We start from the raw sequence: 12,074 nt of genomic DNA, 5'->3' as shown, positions 1-12,074 counted from the left end.
GTACCATGGCAGAAATCCCAATGAAATACACAGCTCACCCTATGTAACACCACAATAGCACTGAAAAAGAGTGTATTATTATAGGTTTTATTTCACATCATTAGTGTAACAATGTAGAGACTTGATTTAATTTGATCCCAAGAAAAACTTTTACTGCTTTCAACTGGTCGTTGGCAGTCAAATTCCAAAAGCCTGACCTTAAAGGAAGAGCCCAGGAATTGCCATAAAGTACAGGCAAACGGCAAACGGCAAACACAACGGCTGGCACATGAACCAGTCCAGTCCAGATGCAGCACACACATGCACATGGGTAATGTGTTCCCAGCTGAAATGCAAGACATGCCACATGCAGCATCATGTGAATTAAGATTTAAAGGAGAAAACACAGAAGCCAGTGGCTAGAGCACAGCAGAAGGATACCACATCCCTATGTGTCATGGGAATTTCTCGCACTCCCCAGAAGGCACAACATGATCTGCAGGAGACAGGCTGTCAGCAGCAGGGCTGAAAGCTCTCCTCACTTTCTGGAGGAGTAAGGAGGAAGGAACAATACCTAGAAAGACCCTGAGAAAACATGGTACAGCCACAAGGGAGGGGAGCATCAAAGACAGCAGCAGCCCAAAAATCAGGAAACGTGCACTTCCTTAGTTTGCTAAAAGTCAGTTTTTGCCAAGTTACCAATTTCTGTACACTCTTCATTAAATAAAATATGAAGGGCAGGCAGAGACATAAAATATAAATGCATTCACTTCCATAAGCAACAGGCCCTATTATTGTACATGCTGCATAAATCATTAAGGACAATGGGACTTATGTCCCCTAATGGAGGGCACACAATTCAGGGTCAGCAGGCAAGGAACTTTCATATTAACAAGTGTTGCATTTATATTTGTGATCCACGCTGCCTACAAATAGCAGAAACCACTTAGGTTCATGTATTATTTAGTTAGGCCAAACAGGTAAAAGGCAGAATCAAACCTCAAGACAAACATCATGTGATTTTGGTGTGGACCTCCACCAAATATAACTTGCAATGGGATGGCACAACACTCACCAGTTTGGTAATTAAGCCAGAATGGCTGAAATGATCCTTCCAACAGACTTCTCTGCAAAGCTGCCTGAAGCAATGAGAATAGTGATGAACTGCCCTATTGAAACTGGTTGCTGTATCTGTTTTCCTGCACTTTACCATGCATGTGAGCGCAAACACGATGTCTTTACAATTTCAAGTGTTAGCAGGTGGAAGTATTGCTTTGGCAAATTTCCCTGGGGAAGAGTAATAGCTACCTGTAGAAGACTTGCCTCTAATCACTGCCTTTTCTTGGTATTTTTTATTTCAGGCAACTGACTGACATACTGTTGCAGTGCTCCTGTTTACAATGCACATCATCTTTCTCTTTTCATATTCGCAACATATGATTCAAAAAGCACAGCAGCTTCCAAACAACTGGCGGCTGGCACCTCGAAGTTCAATTGTGAAAACTGTATCCAGCTGAAAACCACCTTTCACCCTGAAAATTAGATATGTCATCTAAAATACTTTCAGACTACCTTTTTACTGCTCTGTATGTACAAAGTGGACTTGAGGTGGCCTTCAACTTGCAGCCAGATGAACGAATTCAGGGTGAAGACTGCGCTTGGCTGTACAAGCAGCTTCTCTAAGGACAGGACATGCAACCTTTCATAATACTCTTTTCTACCATATAGGCCTATGAAGCTCAACAGGTCCCTGATGAAGCTCCTGAAATAGCAGGTCTGCCCCAAGCACAGGGAAAACCCAAAGCTCACAGCTACCTCCTCCCCTGATTATTCAGAGGTTCATAGAATCATAGCATAGTCAGGGTTGGAAAGGACCTTAAGATCATCTAGTTCCAGCCCCCCTGCTGCAGGCAGGGACACCTGGCACTAAACCATGTCACTCAAGGCTCTGTCCAGCCCAGCCTGAACTGAACTGAAAGTCATCTTCATACCCAAAGTGATTTCTGAGTATAAAATCCCTTTTGCTTATTTTGAAAGGTACTTACAGACAGAAGCTACTCCCTATTTCAAAGCTCTGCTGGATTTATTGATGCAGACCCATGATTCATCACTACAGTAAGCTATAGGAGATTAACTGTATTATGCTGAAATCTATTAAAATCAAGGAAAAAAAAAAAAAATCAGGAGTATTCATCCCAAACTGACACCTAGGCCAAAACAAAAGTGTGAGTGCCCATGACCTCCAGCTTTTTTTCTCACTTTTCTTTTCAACAGCAGTAGCATCTTTCCTCCCTCCATTCCCCCATCACCAGCAGCTTGTTTCAGCCCTTCATGTTAGACCTTCCCCAGCCCAGCTGCACACACTCCAGATTAAAGGTCAACCAGGTTAGAAAATGGAGATGCTGCTAAAAGCAGGGCAGTGTGAAACCATCACCTGGAACAGAGGGCAGAGTATTTCAGATAACTTTGTGACAGACAGGCAGCAAAGCTGGCGGCCCAGTGAGCCCCAGCAGCCTCCTTGTCTTCCTCCCCTTCCAAGGGTTTTTAAAAGAAGGAAAATCAGTCTGAAAGGATGGCGAGAACTGTAAATAAATTATGGCCCTGTTCATCAATTAGATCAGCTGCACTGAAATGAGAGCCACAGCAGGCTCAGTAATCACTCAAAATAAACTCCTCTGACCAATCACTCCTGTGCTGATGGCTCAATTACGCCTGGGAAGACCGTTACAGAACATTAAACATTAACAAAAGCCTGAGCCTGTATTACATCTCTCCCAGATAAATCTAAATCAGTAACTGAGTGCTTTTAGCTTAAGTAATCCTGAATTACTGTATCAATTCTTTTCCCACCTTTTCCTCACAAATTACAGAAGCCAGACCACCACATACATGGAAAATGTTTGCAAACAGCCCCTTTGCTAGACAGTTACATTTTTATTATACTGGGAGAATATTTTCACCATTTAAAAATATATATGGTTTGGGAGAGGGTTGTTTATGTAAATTTAGTAGCTCAAATCAAAACAGGGGCAAACCGTTCTCCTGGCTTTATGAGGGTTTACTTTAACCCCCCTAGAAGTACTTCATTTCTCTAACAATCCAGTCCTTAGTAAACAGTTGCACCACTTATTTCTTCTGCAAAAAGAACCATGAAGACAAAAACACTCTTAACATAGCAGAGAGTTGTTTTCATTTCTCATTTTGCTTTTGCAATACACTGTTTGCCTTTCATAGCTTCAAGTTTAACAGGACTAGAGATACCCTTGCTACCTGCAGCGTCTCTTCATTATCTCTGTAACAGTACTAAAACAAAAATAAAGTTTCTTAAGGCTTGCCCAGGTCAGACCTTTGCTGTTGTAACCAAGATACACAAACACATTGCAGAAGTCTGAACAATGCCAGGATTTCACTGCGGATTTAGGTAGGGTGTGACTAGTTTAGAACAGATAAACCAAGTCCCCAAAGAAAAGCACGTGGCTGAGATTAAAATTTCAAAACACAAAAGAGATCAGAAATAATAAGGAAAAAACCCAAAGAGCTGGGAACAGTAGGAAACTAAAATTAAAGATGTACCAAAACTAACAAGCTGGTGGTCTTCCTATCAAGTCCTCCTCATCCTCAATGCTTAATACTCACCAGTCGCAAAGCATTGGCTTCCCAGTATAAATAAACTGGATTTAACTGAGTTCAACTTTTCAGTTTTTAAAGATGAATACAGTATAACAGTGTCAGCATTCTTCCAGGTGGAAAATGTGCTTGACTACTTAAGTGATCTTTTAAATTTATACATATCACTGGGACCAACAAATTTTTACTCCAGGTAATATGAAAAGCAGCCCAGTAACAAGGGACAAAGCATGCTGAAATATTTTGAAACTTAGCTGAATAAAACAGGCTGCTTGTCTTCAGAATTTTAGTCCAGAGGCTTAAAGAGTAACTTCAATTCTTAAATTAACCTCTAGAAGAAAGAATAATTACAGTTTCACAAACAGAGAGGTAAAATTTGACTTTAATACCAAGCTCTCAATATGCTTTTATCTATAGCCTCTTGAAAAGAATAAATGTTGTTTGTATTCAAGTTATTTGCTCAGGTAAAGTGTTACACTACAGGTTTTCTGAAATAAGTATTATATACCTAAGTATTATTTAGCTATGTTTAAGTAACTGCTATTTTCCCTCCACCATGTCCTGTGCAAGGAATTCCCTGTACACATCCTGTGGTACAGAGCACTTGCTGGTTTTTAGGGTCCATCTAGGAAGGATATCTGGGATATCTGAAATTACCCTGGATACTTCCTTCTCCATCTAGCACTGAACTGGATTGTTCGCTGGTTATCAACGTGTGGCTAAACCAAGAGGAGCTCGCCTGAGCCAAGGAGCAACTTGAGAAATCACAATGTTCTCAAGACTGACAAAGAGTTAAAAAAAAAAAATGAAAGCAAACAAAAATAAACCCAAGCCCCCAAAACCAAAGACAAAAAAAAAAAGAATCAGGAAACAAACTTTTTAGTAAAGAAAATAATTGTTTCCTTAACTGGCTTTTGCCCTTATTTTATGAAAGGCAACAGAAAACATATCCAGACAAGTTACAAGGACCAGTGATAACCACAAGGAATAGCAATAAACACTGAGTGAAGAGCTGCTGACAAAGCACTGTATAATGGCCACTTCCTAAAAGCAGCTCTTAAAAAGCCTACTGCTTACAAAGCACACAATATATTTTATCCTTGGCTTGTCTGTTGATTACCTTTCTCCTGACACTTCACATGCTTACTGCAAAATAAAGTCTCTTATAAGACTGCAATATTATGACCAAGGAAGACATTTACATTTAGTAAGTGAAATTATAGCCTCAGTACTTTTTATGTGGGTTTTTTTTTCCCAACTACTCAAAGTCTCCCCATAAACTACCATAATATGAACAATTCAAACAGCGAAGTAAAACTCCTTTGCTCTTAACTTGGGTAGACTAATGTGAATTAGCTCAGCCCCAGCTAGAAGTGGCAGCATGCGTGCTGTAGCTGTGACTTTTAAAGCCAAGCTGAGCACACAGGAGAGCTGACATACAAAGTGCTAAGCTGCTTACCTGAATTCAGCTCCAACTCCTGCGCACCTGAACTTGGGTTACTTGCGCCAGCAGAGTTCAACAAGCCTTTTCTTGGAAGTATCCCCTCCCTTCTGTCTTGTATCCCCACCCTCCTCCCTTGTGCTTGGGTGACTGCATGGAAAAATTGCTTTTCCTGGTTTTCTTCTGGGCTGTGTGGACAAAGCAGCTGGCTGCGCAGTCACAAGAACATAAGCAAGTCCTTTCCCTTTCGGTGGCAGCAGCGAGTTGTCAGAGCAGCTTGGCTGTATGTTGAAACCCTACCTCGTTTCCTAATCTGCCTTTCTATTATTAACCAGTCATTTTCCCCACCTTCTTTGCCATGCAGACAGCTGCAGAAGGCAGCTGGAAACAACCGAGTACTCCATCAGGCTAATTTTCCTGGAAAAAAAAAAAACAAAAATCCACAGGCCAGTGACAAGTGCACAAGGGGCAGCAGAGACAGTCTCAAACGCTATCCTGAACCCCTAGCACAAAGTACCTGAGAGGGAACAGAACTGAATTCCTTTTCCCTGTCCCTCATGGCCACAACAGCTCTTACTGAACACGGAGCTTGTCGACCTGGTTGTCTGAAGGACTGCTGCTGTCTTGGTTGTCTGAAGGGCTGCTGCTGTCCAGGCTGGCTCTCCCAGGAGAGAGATGCCTTCTGCAAGCCAGCATTACCACGTGATACAGCATTTGCGAGCACTTGCTCCACTAGAGACTCCTCTGACAAACTCACATCTCTTGGGGAAATGTCTGGATTTGTATTCTCCTCCAGGTTTGGGCATCTCCTTCGGGTACTTGATACTAGGTGTAACACAGACACGCAGGAAACCCTGAATTCTCTCCTCACATGGTAGAACAGCTTTACAAAGCTCAGCTTTTAAAAGATAATGTGCAGCCACCCTGTAAAGTTAGACAAGCAAAAAGGGCACTTTCCCGAGCAACAAGAGCAGTTTTGAGTTTTCACCGGCACATGGAAACCTGGGGCTGTGTAAAGCACTGAGCCATGTGGAATAGCACAAAGCAGGCTTTTGGTTTTGGGATGTGTTGTTTTATTTTTCCTTTGTGTTTATGTTGGTGGTGGTGGTTTGTTTGGGGCGGGGAGGCTGTGTTTGTTGTTGTTTTGTTTTTTTTAGAGGTCCAGGTTTCAAGACTGTGCTCTCACAAAGGTCTCACAGGACCAGCTATGCTCAGGAAGAAAACCAAAAATCTCCTTGTAGGACCTTTGGCATTAGACAGCCAGGCTGAGAACTTGGCACCTAAAACAACACAGCTTAGGGTACGCAAAGCCTAACTCCAATGTCAATTCAGGGAGCTTAAGAATTTAGCTGGAAGTTTTGAGTCATGGTCTTGGATGTAGACAACAAGAACAGCTTAAGCCCTTCTTGAGCTAAGTCCTTTCTCTTTTGTTCAAGTAACAACTTTAATCACTGCAAATGAGGCTCCTTTTGCTGTTCTCCATATGATGTGTTTTCATATGCTACATATTTTCTGTATATTTGAGTTACCTGCACATATTTTCTGTACTTCAACTTACTTGCACAAAATAGGCTTATTGCAAATGCAGACAGGCCTTTACAGATTATAAGTATCAAATGCCTTGGAGAAATCAATTTCCTATATGCCTACAGAAACAGATGTCAGGCAAAACAGAAGTCTGGTGTAGAATTAAGCACAGCTAGACCCACAGCAAATCTTCCAAGCTCAGACAGGTTTTAATCCCAGAAAAGAAAGATGCTGAGCAAAATAGCCCATCAGCCCTAAACCCATTTAAAATTAAGTTTCATTAAATGAGTTGCAGCATTTACAGGTATGCATGTGGCAGAAACTGTCGTGATTCAGCAACTGCTATGCTGCTGCTGTGGCCAGGGGAGAGAAACCCCACGATGAACACAATGGCCCATATCCACACTCGGCACAGGTGGCAGATAGGTATGAAAACCTGTTCCTCACTACACACACCAGCAACAGCCCAGGAAAGTACACTGCTCTTGTCAGTCTGGGGATAACCACGCATCTTAGTCGCTGGTTTCTGCAAAAATCTTCCTGGCCTCAAGTTTAATGAAGAGCTGAATACTGATTCCCACCTCAAACTGCTTCACAGAACAAGCTTCTTGCTCACATGAAATAAAAGCATCACCTACCTTGGGTTTCTCCAGCACGACAACAATGCATGAGCTGATCCCACCAAGCAGCCTGGCATGCTTGGTTCTTCCCCTCTGCCTTAGCTGTACCTGCTCTCTTAGGAAAATATTCTTTATGCATGGGGAGGTGGTCCTCTCCTGTTCTTAATCCACTGAACTAAATTGCTTGATTAACCAGTACAGAAATCACAACAGCAGCAAATGCCCACACATGAAACCAAGATCTGCAAGTAACTTCACTTCTCACCTCTGGAAAAAGGGAGTTTCAGAGGTCAAAAGCCTCTTTAGCAGCGTTTACAAGAACTGCCACCATGCGCTAATGATTTACCAGACGGTACTCTAAGCAGGTATTTCATAAGAGCATGTTTTGTTATGGTCTGCTTTCCTGCCTTCATTTGCACAACCAAATCAACATGCCTACTTCACAAAGGAAGTAGGCATGGTATTACTTATCAAGAAGAATTTAAAGATCCTCTAAGCTTGCTTACCCCATCCTGCTTTAGAAAACAACTTTCTTTATATATATATACACATACACAAACTAAAAAACAATGCCTGAAGTAGCTCTTCTATACGTATGTATATCTGCATAAACACAAACATATATACACAAAAATACACAAAGAGATGAGCTACTACAGGCACAGGGGTTTTAATTTCTTCCCCAAAAGTTGAGTAAAAAAAAAAAAATCTGATCAAAGCATTCAGTTCAGAAGAGATTCACAGTGAGGAGAAAAGGCATCTATGCCAGAAACACACAAATAAGATCACATACCATGTAAACACCGAGCTGTGTACCTAAGAGCTTAATGATAAAGTTATATTCCTCCATCTGAAGCATGTTCAGCTCATCAAGAGGATTTCTGTGTTTCCCCATGACTACTTACTGTGTTCCTTTACACACCCAGGGCCACCCTCCTCTAAAAGCAAAGTATTCACATTTTGGGGCAGTGGGTGACACTGTAACACATGCATATCAGCACAGTTGCTTTGTACAGCTGCTAAAAAAACTCAACAATTTCTTGCTCTTCTCTCTGTTGCACTCACTGCAATTGCCCTGGGGATACTGGCAGCCAATTAAGGAGGGGTTGGGAGACATGCCCAAGATGGCAAAAGGGACAGCAGCTTGTCCCTGACTTTTTGTTTCTGCAAGCCAGCATCACTGCCAGGACAGGTAACTCTGATTACCTCGTACTGGTATGTTGCAAACAAAATCTCCAAACCTAGAAACCATGGAGAGACTTTACCATGCCTCAATGTCCAGCCACAGTGAGATATGAACCTACTTGACAGAGACATGCTGGACTCTGGACATAATTCAGGGAAACAAGACTGGGGTACTCACCAGCCATGTAACTGCTGGCCTGGTTGCTGGCAGCGTGGCTGGCTTTAAGGGGAAGTGAGGGGAGGGAGGAGAACCACAAGCCTGAGAGTCACCTTTATAAATAAATAAATAAATCAAATGCCCAAAAGCCGTATTTTAGATCTTACTGTTGTATCTGAGTACTTCTGCTTGCTTCCAAAACACAAGCCCTGGCGCTTCACGAACGGTTAACATGCCTCTTAACTGAAATGAGATCATTCAGAGCCAGAGAGATACTCACCTATGGAAATCAGGCAGCAGATAACAGCAGCCAACTTTTCCTCTTCCCAGCTACCAGCCAGACACGATGTTTATGGCAAGAGGAGAGGGAGACAGCAGCGACGCCTCTGCAAGCGGAGGCGTTTTACAATCCCTCCGCTGCTTCAGCAGAGCGACTCCCGGACCTGAGGTTCCCGCTGGCGTCTCCTTCGTGAGCCGAACTTCCTTCAAATTAAAAGTTGCCTTTCAACTTTCCCGGCACAGGCAGTGTCACGCCAGGCTCCGCAAGTACTCCTCTCCTCCCTGCTCCCCAGTCCCGCACAGGATGCGCCTGGAAACGAAAAGCACGAGAGATAAGCGGTCCAGCAGCGGCCACGAAGCAAACGCCCTCCTGCTGCCGCCGCTCCCTCCCCGGCCATAGTGTCTCACCCCGCCGAGTGCGTCAGCAGCGGGCGAGAGGAGGAGACAGAGGAGGAGGAGGACGGACGGGAGCACCAGCCCCGCTGGAGGGCTGCAGTTTCCTACAGCTGCCGGCGCAACGCCTCGCAGCAGCTCTGGGTTTTACCAGCAATGTAACAGCTAAAACATGAGGAAATCAAATCACATAAATTCAGGTCTAATGATTCTTAATGTGTGCAAGTGACTCAAAGCAAAGCCTTGTATTAGTATTACTTTTGAAAGCCTCAAGATGACACTGTGAATCTGTGTCAGTGCAAGGAGAAAGAATTCAGTTTTCCAGTATATATAAACACGAGATGTTAAGTCCCCCCCTAAATAAACTCCACAACAAAATACCACACTAAAACTAAGCAAAACAACAAATTCACCAACCTTGCAATGAAGTTTTTGGCCACATCCCACTGCTGCCAGCAGCGGCAGAGCCCCTGATTGGGCAGCATCACTAGTCCCCGGGGGCATGCATTCAGCCTTTATCCCAAAGATGAACCAAGGACTAGAAACATATAGGACCAAGAAAGCTACCTCCTGGCAGAGATGAGCTGGTAAGGAAGATGTGAAGCATCTCCAGTGAGCATGACAGGGAGTGGAGGATATCTACTGGCTGCTCCCCTTGGGACAGCAGGGAGGTCCACATTGAGTACAAAACCACAATACAAAGCAGGCTGAAGCCATATGTTGGAAAGACTGATGATCTGAGCAGCACTAGCAGAGTGTTTTCCAGCAGCTTGCATGAGAGCAAGGACTCTATGCAGTCCACTGGCTGCTGCATGCAAAAGAGATACTGTCCAGAAGTGAACTCAGAGGCATATAAAGCAGCCTGTTTCCACTCCAGAGATGAAATAGAGGGGAGGAGGAAACAGACACTGGTATTAACACATAGTAGCACCTGAACATCCCTAGAGAGGCAACCTGTTGTCAGTAACACTGAGGAATCTGCAGGGCCACACGGAAGAAATATAGGGTGGAAAAGTCTTTTCTGAAGCCACACAGAAAAATCCTTACATACCAATCTTGTCATAGAGAAAAGAAAAAACAAATGCTTTTAAGGAGTAGTTGGTTTGGGTTTGTGGTTTTGTTGTGGGGTTTTTTTTTAATATACACATGCTCCCTGAGTATAGCCCACCAGTCCTTGCTCCTAAGACATGTAGACAGCTACATATCAAATCCAACATGTTCATGAGCACCTCTTCCACAAAGCCAAAAAGCCAAAACAGTCCATGGGTTTGTCAGTAACCTTCAAATACTGGTGAGGACATGGGTGGGGAGAAGGTTTTGGTTAAGGACCCTGAACATCAAGTTGTATGTCTGCAAGCGCCAGTTCAAGGAGAACACAGTCAGCATTCTGTTAGTCAGAGTACCCACTCAATTCAATTGCCTTTAATTAATTTTCTAAGTCTTTTGTTTTAAATATCAACAAAAAAAGCAGTTTGATTAAATGGTCCAACTTGTTCCTTTCTCAAATAGTTTCTTTCCTAATTAAGAATTAAAAACCATAGACTCATTCTCCTTCTCCTGCAGATCATCATTAATATGGGAGATGGTAGATTCCAGCTGAAGTGAACCAACCATCCATCAGATTTCCTTTTTCACAGCTCTTTTAGGAAGGATCTTAACTGTTAAACTGTACCTCCAGAAAGCCAGAGACAAGTCCAACTCAGCCCATTTTATTTAAAAGCTGAGGAGGAAATGCTGATGAGGCACTAGTGAGCTCCCTATGCCTTTTCCCCCCCAACAGTTTTAAAGTAATTGAGCTCTGTAACGCAAAACAGATGCATCTGCCCAACCTCGTCCTACTTTCTAGGAGGGATTCTGGAGCTGAACTGGTAATTACTCAGCACCTGAAGATTTCTTACATGTAATTCAATTGGTACCAATTCTGTAAACTCCTTCCACTGAGCATATATATGAGGAATTAAAGTTTTAATTAGGAGACACAGTACAGGCGTGTAGGCGACACTTAAGTTTACTCTGGACCATTACAGACATCGTGGGACAGCTGAAGTCACCTGGTGAGGACAGAGGCCAACTTAACTACTTACTTCTTACAATAAATGCATTCATATTTTACAAAAATGTCCTTTTATTAATCCAGCAGATCTTATCTTGCATTCCCCCCCCCCCCCCCCCGACTCCCCATACAGTGATCCACAACTGTATGGGTTAAGTGACCTCAAGGCATGTAATGAAGCCAGCCCTGTTTTCCCACAAGTAAGGTGGGGCCAGAAGGGAGAAGAGATGACAGTTTGACAACTATTACAGGTACTTAAAAGTGAGCTTTGGGAACACCTTTTCAACATGTTTAATCATTATGCATTTAAATATTGTATGTGTCCAGACAGATACAACTTAATACCTGATAAAGCCCTAAGCACATAAAAAGAAATACTTAAATTCTTCCAAAGTACATGCAAAGGATTTGACCAGGACATATTTAGCCTAAGGGCTAAAATGGAGAACAGCCTGAACTGATTACATAATTTTCTTTCTATAGGTCTGAACATCTGGGAATGCTGCTCTCCGTTTCATGGCTGCTGCTCTGCTTCATCTCCATCTTCCTATATCATGCTTCAATGTGAGGATGACTATCACCATAAAAATGCCTGAAGAAGAGAGATGACCACCAAATGTTGAGCTGCTTGTTTCATTACTGATGAGAACATGAGCTATGTGACATAACAGTAAATTTAAGATTGACTGCTGGCACCTAAGAGAAATAGCTTCTACCAAGCTTCACTGCTAATGTTTCTTGGTAATTCAAGAAACACAGGCACTGTCAAGAGAGCAGCCTTCCAGCACCTACAAGTACAACTGATACACAGAG

The 12,074-nt window shown here is 42.9% G+C and overlaps 1 protein-coding gene across 4 annotated transcripts in view; it reads right to left on the bottom strand.

Moving 5' to 3' along the window:
* Positions 1-12,074, bottom strand: part of SGMS1 (sphingomyelin synthase 1) — a 99,688-nt gene that overhangs the window by 27,309 nt on the left and 60,305 nt on the right. For 3 of the 4 annotated variants that reach the window (XM_057415681.1, XM_057415680.1, XM_057415682.1), the window contains one exon: positions 8,817-9,125. The gene's annotated coding sequence lies outside the window, so the exon portion shown is untranslated. Of the gene's footprint in view, positions 1-2,028; positions 2,051-8,816; positions 9,126-12,074 lie in introns of those variants that run through there. The other variant, XM_057415683.1, reaches the window with a different exon arrangement.

Source organism: Pezoporus wallicus, unplaced genomic scaffold (genome assembly GCF_028554395.1).
Source record: "Pezoporus wallicus isolate ANWC-B61680 ecotype Strahan unplaced genomic scaffold, APGP_CSIRO_Pwel_v1 contig_736, whole genome shotgun sequence".
In the NCBI taxonomy this organism is placed as follows: Eukaryota; Metazoa; Chordata; class Aves; order Psittaciformes; family Psittacidae; genus Pezoporus; species Pezoporus wallicus.
Note: the sequence above shows the minus strand (reverse complement) of the source record. Positions and strands in the feature narration are given on the sequence as shown.